This window comes from Poecilia mexicana, unplaced genomic scaffold (genome assembly GCF_051168715.1).
Source record: "Poecilia mexicana isolate PSO_F unplaced genomic scaffold, ASM5116871v1 scaffold_17, whole genome shotgun sequence".
Classification (NCBI taxonomy): domain Eukaryota; kingdom Metazoa; phylum Chordata; class Actinopteri; order Cyprinodontiformes; family Poeciliidae; genus Poecilia; species Poecilia mexicana.
Genome location: NW_028263386.1, coordinates 30,854,877 through 30,868,931, shown reverse-complemented (window position 1 = coordinate 30,868,931; position 14,055 = coordinate 30,854,877). Strand labels below are relative to the sequence as shown.

At 37.2% G+C, this 14,055-nt stretch overlaps 1 protein-coding gene across 1 annotated transcript in view; it reads right to left on the bottom strand.

The window, feature by feature from the left end:
* The window catches only part of xkr4 (XK related 4), a 72,515-nt gene that overhangs the window by 51,727 nt on the left and 6,733 nt on the right, over positions 1 to 14,055 (bottom strand). The gene's annotated exons all lie outside the window — the stretch shown is intronic.

Genomic DNA, 14,055 nt, shown 5'->3' with positions numbered 1-14,055 from the left:
TTCACTAAGTCTAACACAGAAGCTGTTAGAGGTGCTGATATTTTTAACAACAAAAGGGGCCCCTAAGTCAGATTCTGATCCAGGCTTCATACAGCCTTGGACCGGCCCTGCATGATGAGGTAATCTGCTGCACTACAACAAACGGGAGATTTAATTCAATGCTGCTAATGTGGCTTTAGTAGCTCTTCCATTTCGTGTCTGTTGACTTTTAAATTGTCACAGAAACTATTCTGGTTAGTCGAGTTTATGGGACGAGTTTCTCAGATCTCCATGCGGCCGCACGCATTAACTCTAAGTATACAACGCATTTGATATGGTTTGATGCATCGTGTAACCGGAAAAATAATAATAAAATAGTATAAAATCAGCGTGATGCATGACTCCGAGGAGAGCGTTAAAGCTCCTCACTGGGCTGAACCTGCATGATGAGGTTAGTGCTGCTCGGTAAACGCCGCATATAATTGTTCGTTCACAAAGATAAATCATTCTCACCGCTCCACAACGCGCCTCTAAATTCACTACAAGTTATTCACATAGAGATGGGCAACCAGAGCTAACGCAGCGGGTTTTAAACTCTTACCTAGAGTTCTCCAATGGACCATAATTCCTCATAGTAGGTTTATGTAAATATCCATACAGGTCAGCCTGAGTCCAGTTTGAGTGAAAGCGCGCGCCTCTTAAAAATGTGCTCTTAAAAATGTGAATATATTGAATACATACCCTGGTAAAAAAAAAAAAAAAAAAAAAAGAGTATACTTCAGTATACTAAATTTTAACATATTTTAGTATTCTTTTATCAAAGTACTTCAACTGTACTATTTTGGAACAACTAATTTTGTACTTAGTATACTTTAGTAGTATTTAAATAGTACAAAATTACAATTAATAGTATACTTTAGTATAGTATACGTACTTTTTTTGGAACAACTTCAAGTATACTTAGTTTAAATTTCGTATTTCAGAGCTTTATTATTATATTTTGATATAATTATAATATTTTGAGTGTTAAGAATTATATAATTATGTCTCAAAATTATATGAAATATATATATTAAATATACTTCAAATATATTTTAAATATACTATTAATATAATAATGTATTTAAATTACACTTAATTTTTATTTTTGATTTCCTGCTATTGATAATAAACTACAATTTTAATTACTCTTAATTTGTCTTTATTCCTACGTACTTTATTCCTATTTTGAACATGACATGCATAACTACACTACAGTACTTACACTGTTTTAGGCTAAAATTACATGGAAAGATTAATTACACAAGATGCCCATGGTAATTCAAATATTTTTTATTACAGACATTTTAAAATTGTCCAATTTTACTCACAACTTTATGAACTTTACATAAATTATCAGTTTACACATCAAAAGTGAACACATGAACAATAAAACATGAAAGTGAGGATCAACGACAGAACATTTCAGTTCACTGCACCTTACAGAATCCTACAAAAAAGAACAATAGAGCCATTAAACAGAGATAGCATTTGTATTTAAAGAGAACAGAAAAATGGCAAATAAAAAAATAATACTTACAATTTCAAGATGTTGTGGACTCGCCATGTATGTGACATCAAAAGAACTGATGACCGGATGCTTGGGGTGGAAAAGCATTTCTGGGTGTCTTCTTTGCCTGGTTATGTTAAAAGTAGAAAAAAATTGTCAGCAATGTCATAGAATCAGTTGATGCTGGCATTAACTATGAAGCTGTTTTAAGTGTGGACTTAAGGAGACAAACTACCTTAAAATCTTTCCTTCCATGATCTGAACACACTGATCCTTGCAGGGTGGTGAGGGTGGCTGGTGGTGCCCATCTCCAGCAGCCATCAGATGAGAGGCAGGGCTCACCATGGACAGGTCACTTACAGGGCACTGAAAGTCAATAACGAATAAAAAAAGAAAAATAAATGTTAAATTAGCAAGAAGAGAAAAATTATTTCCAGTTACCTTTAAATCAAATCATGTTTATTAAGCACTTAGTGATGGGAACAGCAGTTTTTGTTGTTGAAAATGTAGCTAGCTCCTCATTGAAAAAACAAACTTACATCATTAAGACGATGTGGAGGTTCATCCTCAGAGCTGGTTGGTGATCTGGTGGAGTCAGAGCTTCTTCTGAGAGAGAAAGTCGTTAGATTTCTAACACCCTATTTCCTGAAAGCACCTATTGTAAAAGGCCATTTTCAATAGATCGGAAACAATTGAGCCGTTTTTCCCCAAACGCGGAAGCTGAGGTGCAAAGTGACACTCCAGTCCTATCTAATAAGTAAAGAGTCGAGCAGATGAATCATACTGTTCCTGAATGTCACATCACTATATTGCAGACTTTTGGACACAGCGTTGTCCCATATATGCGACAAGTCAGTCAACATCTCCGCACAATAATTCAGCGCAGTGAGTGACAACTTTTTCATCACAATGCTTATGTGTCTCTGTACAGCTAGCTTTGCTAACATCACGTTAACGGAGCTTACCTTCTTTGAGCTACTTTTCTAAGTGACAAAAAAAGTAAGTCGTTGTCCCCACCGTCTGTGAAAGCGAAGCGCTGTTGAGTTAGCTGTGGCCATCGGATTTCTTATGATTTATGTAGCGCTATTATATTACTGACGATTAAACAGCTTATGTTGCTGACAGGAAACCACTGTGCCTGTCTCAGAGTGCCGCGTGCGAGTGAAAGGTAGGGAGGGGGAGGGGAGAGAAACAGAAACACGCATTTGGCAAGTCACGTTATTGCTTGGATTTTAATTCAATCACAACAATAGTACACTCAAAATATACTAATCAAGCATGTTTATATTACATAAAAAGTGATATACTTAAAATATACCAACTATAATTTTCGTTGTTCTACAAAGTATGTGACAGTACACTTAGTACACTTTAAATTGTGCTTTAATACAATTTAAATACCATTAAAATACACTAGGCACAAAATTAGTTGTCCCAAAATAGCACATTTTAAGTTAACTAATCCTAAGCGAACTTGAAGTATACTCATGATCAGATTCCGTAAATCTAAAAAAAAAATAAAATTCTCTAACGTTGACTTAGATTATCTGACACAAGGGCCTATATTAGAAATGAAACAATATAACGCATTATAAAACTTGATAACACTTTATTTGAAGGGGGTTGAATAAGACTGTCATGACACTGTCATAAACATGACTTAACACCTGTCATGAACATCAATAAGTCTTCATGAATAGTTATGACTGTTGTCATAAAGCGTCATTCGGTAAATAATGACATTTTTAATACAAAGTTGACATTATTCGAAATGTCTTCGTTATGATAACTTGTCATTAACCAAGAAATCATGATCTGACATAAATTTGTTATAAAAGTATTACTGATTAAACTTTAAAAAATAGCTTTATGTAGTAATATTATAAAGCTCTGCCATGTTGTTTAGTCTTAATTTTCTTAATTTAAATCGATCCTAAAGTTTTACAGCAAGATGTCTACAAAGCACTTATGAACTTAGCATTTGAAACATTATTTAAGGTCGTTTTAACCCTTGTGCGTGCGAGGACTGAGGCAAACGTAGAGAACTGTGGCAAATGATAAAAGTTTTACGTGTGTGGGGTCGGTTGGTATGGACCCCATTTCTAAACACAAGGGCTAAGTAGTGCAATACACCATCTCCACCAGTGATAGACAGCCGTGGACGAACAGGCGTGCAGTGTGTTGGTGAAGAAGAAATCTTCCATATTGTGGCGCAAAACTAACACAAGTTATAACGGCCAGACCTCCTGTTTAAAAAGAAGCCGAAGTTTGATACCTAATACATATGAGGTATGTGTCTTATTAACTTTACATTTTCTTTGAGAAAATAACATTGTCTATGTTCTCTTTCTCTGTAATGTTAGCTATGAGCAATTCAAGACAATCCTACCTTGTGGTAAGTTAACGTTAGCTAAAGTTATTAAACACAATTACTGTAACGTTAGCCCTTAATATTAAATATATTTTAAAGACAGGCAAATTGTTTTTCCCCCTCCAATTTTAATCTAGCAAATTAAAAGCTAATACATTTGTCAAAGTTATCCTTCATGTGCATTATTTAGCGACTTGGCTGATGTGACACAGTGCTTGTGTTCTTTGCTTTGGAAACTTTAGCCACATGAAGACCCAGGCTAGCCTAAGGACACATGGTGGGAGGGACAAAGTTGGCTAATGAAGACATGCTACGAGTGTGGAGGATGATAATAAGGACCAGCCACCAGAGAAAGAAGTTCCTATTTGACCAAAGAGAAAGAAGCAGATGAAATATTCCCCAAGAAAATTAGGTAAGTCGTTTTTGTGTTAATATTTTCACCATGTGAAGTGGGGTGGGACAGCCAGGTAAGTGGGGAATGGGGAGCAGGAATCAACATTCACCAGCTGAGTTAAGTTATGTTTTAGATAACTAAAACTGATGTTAAATCTATTTATTTACTAATAGGCTTCTTGCAAACAACCATAAGTTAGAGTATCTGGTTAGAAATAGTTTAGAATGCTCATTAAGTAAAAATATGCATTCATGTGCCTAAAACTATATGCTAAATGATGCATTCGAATAACAGTGGCAGTCTGTCTGAACTTCTGCCAGACAAATATTTGATCAGAATAATTTTGTTCAGCTCCAGTTATTATTCCACTTGTATTAAGAAATAATTGTATTGCACTTTATAACAACCAGTCATGTTAACTAGGCATTTGTCTGCCAGTCTACCATTCTGACAGTGTGCAGCAAGGGACATTTTTGAAAAAGTATTTAAATAAATGCTGGAATATGATGACATTGTTTTTTTGTTTTTGTTCTTTTTTTAAGTTACCACAATGAATTGAGTCATCACCGACTATGAGAATGTCCAGAAGAGATTCACCAAGTTTGAATTCATGAAAAGGCTTTCACCATGATTAATTATTGCAAGAACAGCTGTAATTTCAGAGCATTTCTGGACACCTTCAAAGAGCTGATTCCAGGAAATGAAGACAAGAAGAAGATCTCCTGTTTTCAGAGCATTACAGGAAGACTATTACGAAGGAGATGGCTGACATAATCAAAGCAAAAAATGTTACTGTTGAAAGAATAAGTAATTCTGTTTTAGTTTTTCAATCAGCATTTCAGAGTAACAATATACTGACCAGACGTTAAGATAACTTGTTATCTTAGAACAAGTTATCTATTGTTTTATTTCAATGTACAAACGGTTTGTTCTACAGTTATGATGGTAGTTATAAGTAGTCCAGTGTGTTTCACTTCATTTGAGGTAAGACTTAATATCAATAACTCTGTTAGCATTGCATTTGACACTGTTAGCATTGCATTTGACACTAAATTACATCTTTATAATTGTTGCTACTAGTTTCAATTTACTTGAGGTAAAAGTTAATATTAATGACACTGTAATGACACTTAATGACTTTGTCATAACTGTTACTTGTTTCACTTTACTTGAGGTAATAGTTAATATTAATGACATTGTAATAACACTTAATGACATATTCATAACTGGTGCTACTTGTTCCACTTTAGTTGATGTAAAAGAAATTGTTAATGAGTCCATTATTAAATCATTTGACCATGTAATGAAGCTTAGTGAAATCTTTATTGCTTGTCCTACTTGTTTTGCTTTATTTCAGGGAGTGGAAATATTAATCATTGTTTTGTTAAAGCTTTTGCTAGTGTAATAATTAAATCATTCTGACTACTATTATGACAAATTTGTTAGGTCATGAATTTTTGGTTAATGACAAGTTGTCATAACAAAGACATTTTGAATAATGTCAACTTTGTATTGACATTACAAAGAGTCATTATTTACCGAATGACACTTAATGACAACAGTCATAAATATTCATGAAGACTTACTGATGTTCATGACAGGTGTTGTGTCATGTTTATGACAGTGTCATGTCAGTCTTATTCAACCCCCTTCAAATAAAGTGTTACCTAAAACTTATATTATGTGTTATAACATTCACCGGCAAAGTTTACACAGGTGGTAAAGACTATTATTTACATTCTTTCACTCTGTCAAAAGTAAGTTACATCCTAAATCTTCCGTTTTTGTTTTGAAAGTTTCCTAAAGACACGATGTGAGGAAGAAGAGGGAAATATCCATAAAGAGAGACGGATTCACTGCAACACGGAGGAATCTCACATCGGATTTTGGACTAGTCGGCTGAAAAACATAAACATACACAGCAAATCCAGGAGGCCCAGATTAACACTGTCAGATTTGATTTCAACACTTTTAAAGTGTCCATATGGGTCCACGCCAGAAAGTGTTAATTTAACTCTTTTTGGAGAGTTGGTACCTTAACTCTTATAAAGTGTCAAATATCAAATCTGCTGGAGTTAATCATTTAACACTTACTAACATTAATTCAGTGTTAGATCTTAACTCTCACAGAGTACTTCTTTAACTTCTTAAGAGTTATTTGCAATTAATATTAAATAGGTACTTTATTGTGTTGAACTTTTAAAAAATTCTTTGGAAAATAAACATTTAATCAAGAGGCAATGATTTTCTCAAATGCATTTATTTCAAAACGTGCACCATAATTACAAAACATATTACAACGTGGAATAATGTGCATGTTTCACATGTCGCTTTCCTTCACATATTGCTTTTTAAAAGGTCTAACATATCAGCTCGGCAATACAAAATGCAGTATGCTTAATACATTTTTCTTCAATACAATATGCATGAAATTGTTCGAAGTACAAGGTGGAGAAAGTAAAGCCTGTATCAATGCATGCAGTTCATGTAATATTTCATAGAGTACATTTTCTTTTAACAGGTAGATTGCCAGATATGTACAGTACATAACAGACCAACCTGATATTCAGATCCATCATTTCTTATCCAGTTTATGTTTCTGTTCATAAGAGACAGTTCCTCTCTGCACTCCACCAGAGAGATGTCCACTCACAAACAGATTGTCTTCAGGTTGTTGGGCTGTTTGTGACGTTTGGCCGGAGACATCAACATGCCCCTCTACTGCATCGGACCATCTTCAGTCTCTGAGTACAACAGCCAGTGTCGGACTCTGGATCATAACAAACAAAAAACAGAACAATAAGGAATGGAGCGAAGGAATACATTTTTACTACAACTCTAACAACAAGCCTCCATAATAGAAATGTGGAGTTTCACAGATATTAACACTTACATTTTTTGGAGCTTGAATCTTCGAAGCGTCAGCCTAACCTGTCGTCAGGTTAGGCTGACGACTGGCGATTCATCCGCAACCAGACTGGTTCTAATATATACAAAAAGGCAATAAAAGGATTAAAACATGCTGCAAAACGTGTGTGTGTATATATATATATATATATATATATATATATATATATATATATATATAAAAACAGCGGGAATAATGCTCTCAACGTGAAAAAGCCTTTTACATTTTTTCAAAGGAAAAAAATCGATCAGAAAGGTTGATAAATCTGACCAATATGCATGTAAACGTTCAACATCATGAAAAAACATACTCCAGATTATTACGGATCTGTTCAAGTTAGCCAATAATTTGATTAAATCTTCACCGGCTCGATATTTTCCCAACAAATACTAAATATGCTAACACCGAGCCGTGTGGCGAAAGTGACGTCTACCTTACAGGTTGAGCTCAACTCAAAATAATAGTTATAAACCATCTCAGAAAAAAAGTAACTTACCAAGCGCAAAATAATAGTTATAAACCATCTCAGAAAAAAAGTAACTTACCAAGCGCATAACTCAGACATGTGGAGAGTAAATAGTCCTGAAATGACTTGGCTTCTGTCGCTTCGCTTCGTTTGGAATCTGTGATTCTGGGGCGGAGGCGGTGAATTAACTCCTTCAGCGTTAGAGTCGCTGGTGGAGCTCAGAGTTCAGGAGTCAAGAGTTATTGATTCTATTTTAACATCTCTAGATTTGATACGGAAACACTTTGTTTTAACACTGGATTTTAACTACTAATAATATACACCCCAGACTTACATAAACAGAAAGTGACTCTATTAAAGTAAAATTAACTCTGGTTTTGCACAAAGTCTACTAACACCAAAACATTTAACACTTTTGAATTTGCTATGTGTATACACATGTTATATATATATATATATATATATATATATATATATATATATATATATATATATATATATATATATATATATATATAGTCGAGAAAAGTCGAGCTCAGCCCACTTCCCCATGCTGGAGATTTTAGTTTAATAATAACAATAAATAAAGTTATCTTTAAAACTAATTACACAGGTGACATCAAGACCCAACAGTAGAGTCAGACGGTAATTAAATTAATCTGGTTGTGTGTGTTGTTATTGTGTCCTGCAAATTTTGCTTTAATTCTACTTTTTTCTATTTAATCATAAAAAACCATAATCAGACAGAAAGATGAGTAAAATACATATAATAATTTCTTTAACTACTGTATGAGGTTAAAGAGTAAAGAGTAAAAAGTGTCTGAAACTGTGTCACAAATATAGACTGCAGGGGTGAAAGAATTTTAAGCACGAAAGAAAGAGGAAGTGAGATTTTGAGACTATATCTGTACTAGGTGTTTTGAGTTGTTGATCTTTAAAAAGGAAGGTTAAAAGTTGAGTGGAGGAAAGGTCGAGGCTAACTGAAGGCACTTGATGTCAGGGAAAGTACGCACCGGACATGCAGAATATACGGTATAAAAATATATGCAAACGCAGAATCGAGGTTCTTTGTTCCGCGGCGTTCGAGTCGAGCAAACGGAGATGCAGAATCAATGGAGGGCTGCGTGATGATACCCCGGGACGACTATGCGCTGCACAAGAAAGGAACAAGATCCGTTTACCCACAACCCGGGATTCTGATTCGACTGCGGCCCTGCACTCAACCCAAAAGATTCCAACAATGCTGCAGCGGACATGGGGAGTAGACAAAGATTGCATATGGATAAAGAACTGAGTTCGTTGAGGATTCTCACCAGTTCAACTTTGGATCTATTCTAAAAGGATTCTGCCAAGACAAAGACAGGACTCCATCCATGGACGTTAAAGTTTTCTGCTGCCAAGGAACGTCTCTGCATCTGAGTTCGAGTAATACTGCCTCCCCCAAAGCCTCTATTTAGATTAAGACACAGTGTAGGGTTAGAAGTAGGAGTAATTTTTAAAAATTCTTAAAAGTATTAATTTCTTAAATTTTTATTGATAAGCTGTATGTCTTTTCCCTTGCTAAAGCTTGCTAATAAAATACTAAAGTCTAATTTGATGTTGTGGACAGTTAAATTAATTGAGTCAACTAAAATTAATTCTTTTGATTAATGTAAAATCAATGTTAATGGTCTTAGTAAATTAGGGTGGCTTCGTACGTTCTTTAGTTCAGATAAATAATGACCCTGGGACTTATTCCTAGTCTCTAAAATTATCTAAGCCAGTAACAAGTGCACTTTAATGACATGGGAAGAGCTACCGTGAACAGACGTGGTTTATGAGCTCGGACACCGGCGGGGCTACTCCGATGTCTGAATCATGGACTGAAGCGGGTCATAACGTCTGGATGAAGGTAGTTAGAGCTTAGACGAATCTTTCTCGCTCCCAGCTTAAACAAAAGTTCTCTATATTCTTATTTGTGGTAATACCCAGGAATTAGAGGCTTTTCGGACCTGTGAGACGGAGAGCTGGTCAGTATTCAGTCCGCTGAAGGTTAGGAGGAGTTAGGGGCGTGGCTGAATACTGTGCATTAACTATATATATATATATATATATATATATATATAGTTGTTGCGCAACATCCCCCTCCCCTCCCCTCCCCTCTTCTCTCTCTCGCTACTTCCCCTTCTGAGAGGAGGGAGATGTGCTTCCCAGCTCTCTAACGGGTCCGAGAAGCCTCTAACTCCTGAGTATTACTACAGATGAGAGTATAGAGGACATTTTGTTTAAGATGGGCGCGAAAAAGACTAGCCTGGTTTCTATCAACCTATGCCTCCAGATGTCCCACCCTTTTTCACCCTGTGAATTAGCCAGATCGAGCAGTCCGCAATCAGCTAGCTTCACAGAGCACACCTGTTAACGGTCGCTCTCTCTTTATTACGACTTGCACTTGTTACTGAACCAGGTAGGTTTTAGTGATTCGAGCGAGTCCCAAGGGTGTTGTTTTGGCTAAAAGCAACTTATAAAACATTTTCCACTTTTTCCTCCCAGAATCAAACTTCATAGCTATTTTACAACCATCAAAGAACTTTAATGTGACTCATTAATTGAATGTCCACAACATCTTTTAGATTTTCTTAATGCTAATTATTTTATTGTAAGGCAATTTTGCAAGGGTCAGTACAGCTTAAATCAGTAGCAGAAATAATCAAATAAGTAAAATCAATAATCTAGTCTATCTTTCCCTAATGCTGACACTGTGAACTAAAAAAGGGAAACTTTGAGAGAGACGAACGGAGTTTGGCATCTTGAAACCCAAACCTGGCCTGATGATGGAAAAGTTGTTGCAGCAGCAGTAGGAGGCTTCCAGTACAGGAAGAGTACTGATTTAGAGCGGCAGGACTCGGGCCTCACGGTGACTTCCTCAAGCGCATAGCGGTCCTCAGCTTCTTGTCTTGCAGCTCTGTAGCGTCTTTCTCCTCGTCTCACGATCTTTCTGGTCCCTCGAGATGTAGACGAGCAGGTCTCATGGAAGGAACACACCATTTCTTCCTCTTTGCCTTTGTTCTTTATCTTTGTCTTTATCTTCATCTTTGCCTTGGTCTTTGTCTTTGGGGTCTGAACCCAGCTGATGAGAGAAGTGCAATTTGAAGCCACATGTTGCGAGGCTAACCAGTTGGTCCCCATGTGCAGAACAGTCTTCGGCTCTGTGGCCCCGTCTCTTCTTCAGCTGCAGAGTTCTTTGTCCATCTTGATCTTGGCTCGAAGCTGCCTGAAGGATCCAACCAAAGATTCCTATTTTGCACCCACTTTATAAAGGGTTTATCCACCCTTTGGGTGCATTTGCATTGGCTAGCTTTGTTGCTGTGCCTGTCTCATTGGCCGATTACTTGGACCGATGATCTCATATCCATCACCGTTTTGGAGACATGATGTCTGTTCTAATGTCCCAGGGTTGCTCAACAGTACTCTTGCGTCTAACCTTTTCTTAGGAAAATTGAAGTTTAGCAATAAGGCCTTGGTCACCTCTGCTCTCCTATCAGTTCCTCTTTTCCCCTGACCCTTCACCTACCATCTGTACCTCCAACACATCATCAGTGACCTTTAGTTACAGTTACTCATTTTACACCACTTCAAGCTCAATGTCAAAATCACCTTTATAACCTTTTAGTTTCTCTGATTTAGCATTCATTTATAATTTTATAATATCCATTACTTATTAGTTACTCTTATTATAATCATAATGTGAGTTATTACAGACATTAATGAAAAGAAACCAAGAATAATCCATTATTCTAATTATTTGATACCATGTTACCGTTGCTTCTTCCACCTGTAAGTATTTCCACAAGTGTAAGAGTAAGTGCAAATATTCTTATAATCAAATCAATATCAACATCAACCACTGGTTAAACCAATATTAATTATTGGCTTAATCATAAGTTATCATTATTAATTTAAATATTTTACTCTTGGTTTTATCCAATTACTCAAAATGTTTAGATTTTATTCTTTAACCCTTTAATGCTTTGAAATGAGTAATCTGAACTATTTTTATCCACATGCAGGCTGGAAGCTTTCTTCCTCTTTCTTCAGGAAACCTGATCTTCCTGTTCCATGACTCTCTTTCGCCTAACTATGATTTTAATGATTAAATAGAAAAAGTAGAATTAAGGCAAAGTTTGCAGGACACAACAACAACACACACAACCAGATTAATTTTATTACCATCTGACTCTACTGTTGGGTCTTGATGTCACCTGTGTAATTAGTTTTAAAGATAACTTTATTTATTGTTACTATTAAACTAAAATCTCCAGCATGGGGAAGTGGGATGAGCTCGACTTTTCTCGACTATATATATATATATATATATATATATATATATATATATATATACACATATTCCTTGTGACCTCGATGAGGTCACAAGGAAAGGAGCCACAGCCAAATACCTCCAACGAATAAGGCAAGTACTGAGAAGCCAGCTCAATGGCAAGAACAAGATCCGTGCAATAAACAGCTATGCCTTACCAGTAATCAGATACCCTGCCGGAATAATTAGCTGGCCAATGGAAGAGATAAAGGCCACGGACGTTAAGACTCGGAAGCTACTAACCATGCATGGAGGGTTCCACCCCAAATCCAGCACCCTGAGACTGTACACAAGCCGTAAGGAAGGAGGCAGAGGACTAGTGAGTGTGAGAGCCACTGTCCAGGATGAAACATCCAAGATCCATAAATACATCAAGGACAAAGCCTCAATGGACGATGTGCTCAGCGAATGTCTCAGACAATGGGGAACAGAGGACGAGGTGCTGGAGGAACCATCATGGGAAGACAAGCCCCTACATGGGATGTACCACCGACAAATAACTGAAGTGGCTGATATCAGGAAATCCTACCAATGGATGGTGTTCGTTATTCTGCAATAGCCAGCCACACCCTAACTTCACCACCAACTGACTACTGACCAGTTCTCTGTCTAACAGGTCCGGAAAATCCCTGAAACCCGGGTCTTACCCTATCATAGGTTTACTAGAGAGATTCTGTTTAAACTGGCGGCTGAGAAAACTCGTCTAGCTCTAACTACCTTCAGATCCAGAAGTTACGGCCCTTTTCAGTTGAGAAACAGTCGGCAGAGTAGCCCTCGCTGCCGCATAGCTTCAACAACCACTCCTGTTAACGGTAGCTTTCCTCCTGAAAATAACGTGCACTTGTTATCGGCTAGATTGGATTTAGTGACTTAGATATAAGTCCCAGGGCCATTATTCTTACTCACCAAAAGAAAGTACGAAGTCACCAAATTTCTAGAATCAGAAAGTTGGACTCAAGGACAGCACAGAGGCCCTCATCCTGGCCGCCCAGGAACAGGCCCTAAACACCAGAGCAATAGAGGCTCAGATCTACCACACCAGACAAGACCCAAGGTGTAGGTTGTGCAAGGAGGCCTCTGAGACAGTCCAGCACATAACAGTAGGGTGCAAGATGCTGGCAGGGAAAGCGTACATGGAATGACATAACCAAGTGGCGGGCATAGTGTACAGGAACATCTGTGGCGAATATGGACTGGAAGCCCCGAGGTCAAAGTGGGGAACACCCCCAAAGGTGGTGGAGAATGACCGAGCTAAGATCCTGTGGGACTTCCAGATCCAGACAGACAAGATGGTAACGGCGAACCAACCGGACATTGTGGTGGTGGATAAAGAACAGAGGAAAGCCGTTGTGGTGGATGTAGCAATACCAAGTGACCACAACATCAGGAAAAAGGAGCATGAGAAACTGGAGAAATACCAGGGCCTCAGAGAGGAACTGGAGAAGGCCTGAAAGGTGAAGACCACAGTGGTGCCTGTGGTCATCGGGGCCCTCGGGGCAGTCACCCCCAAACTGGAGCAGTGGCTCAAACAGATCCCAGGAACAACATCAGACATCTCAGTCCAGAAATGTGCAGTTCTAGGCACATCCAAGATACTGCGCAGAACCCTCAAGCTCCCAGGCCTCTGGTAGAGGACCCGAGCTCAGAGGATGAAGGAGACCACCCATGGAGGGTGAGAAGGGAATTTATATATATATATATATATATATATATATATATATATATATATATATATATATATATATATATATATATATATATATATATATATATACATACAGGTGCTGGTCATAAAATTAGAATATTGTGATGAAGTTCATTATTTTCCATAATGTCATGATAAAAATTAAATTGTCATATATTTTAGATTCATTGCACACCAACAGAAATATTTCAGGTCTTTTATTGTTTTAATTTTGATGAGTTTGGCAAACAGCTCATGAAAACCCAAAATCCCTGTCTCAAAAAATTAGAATATTATGAAAAGGTTCTAAAAGTCCACTGCTTCCCCCAGACCTTGGGGGAAGCAGTGGA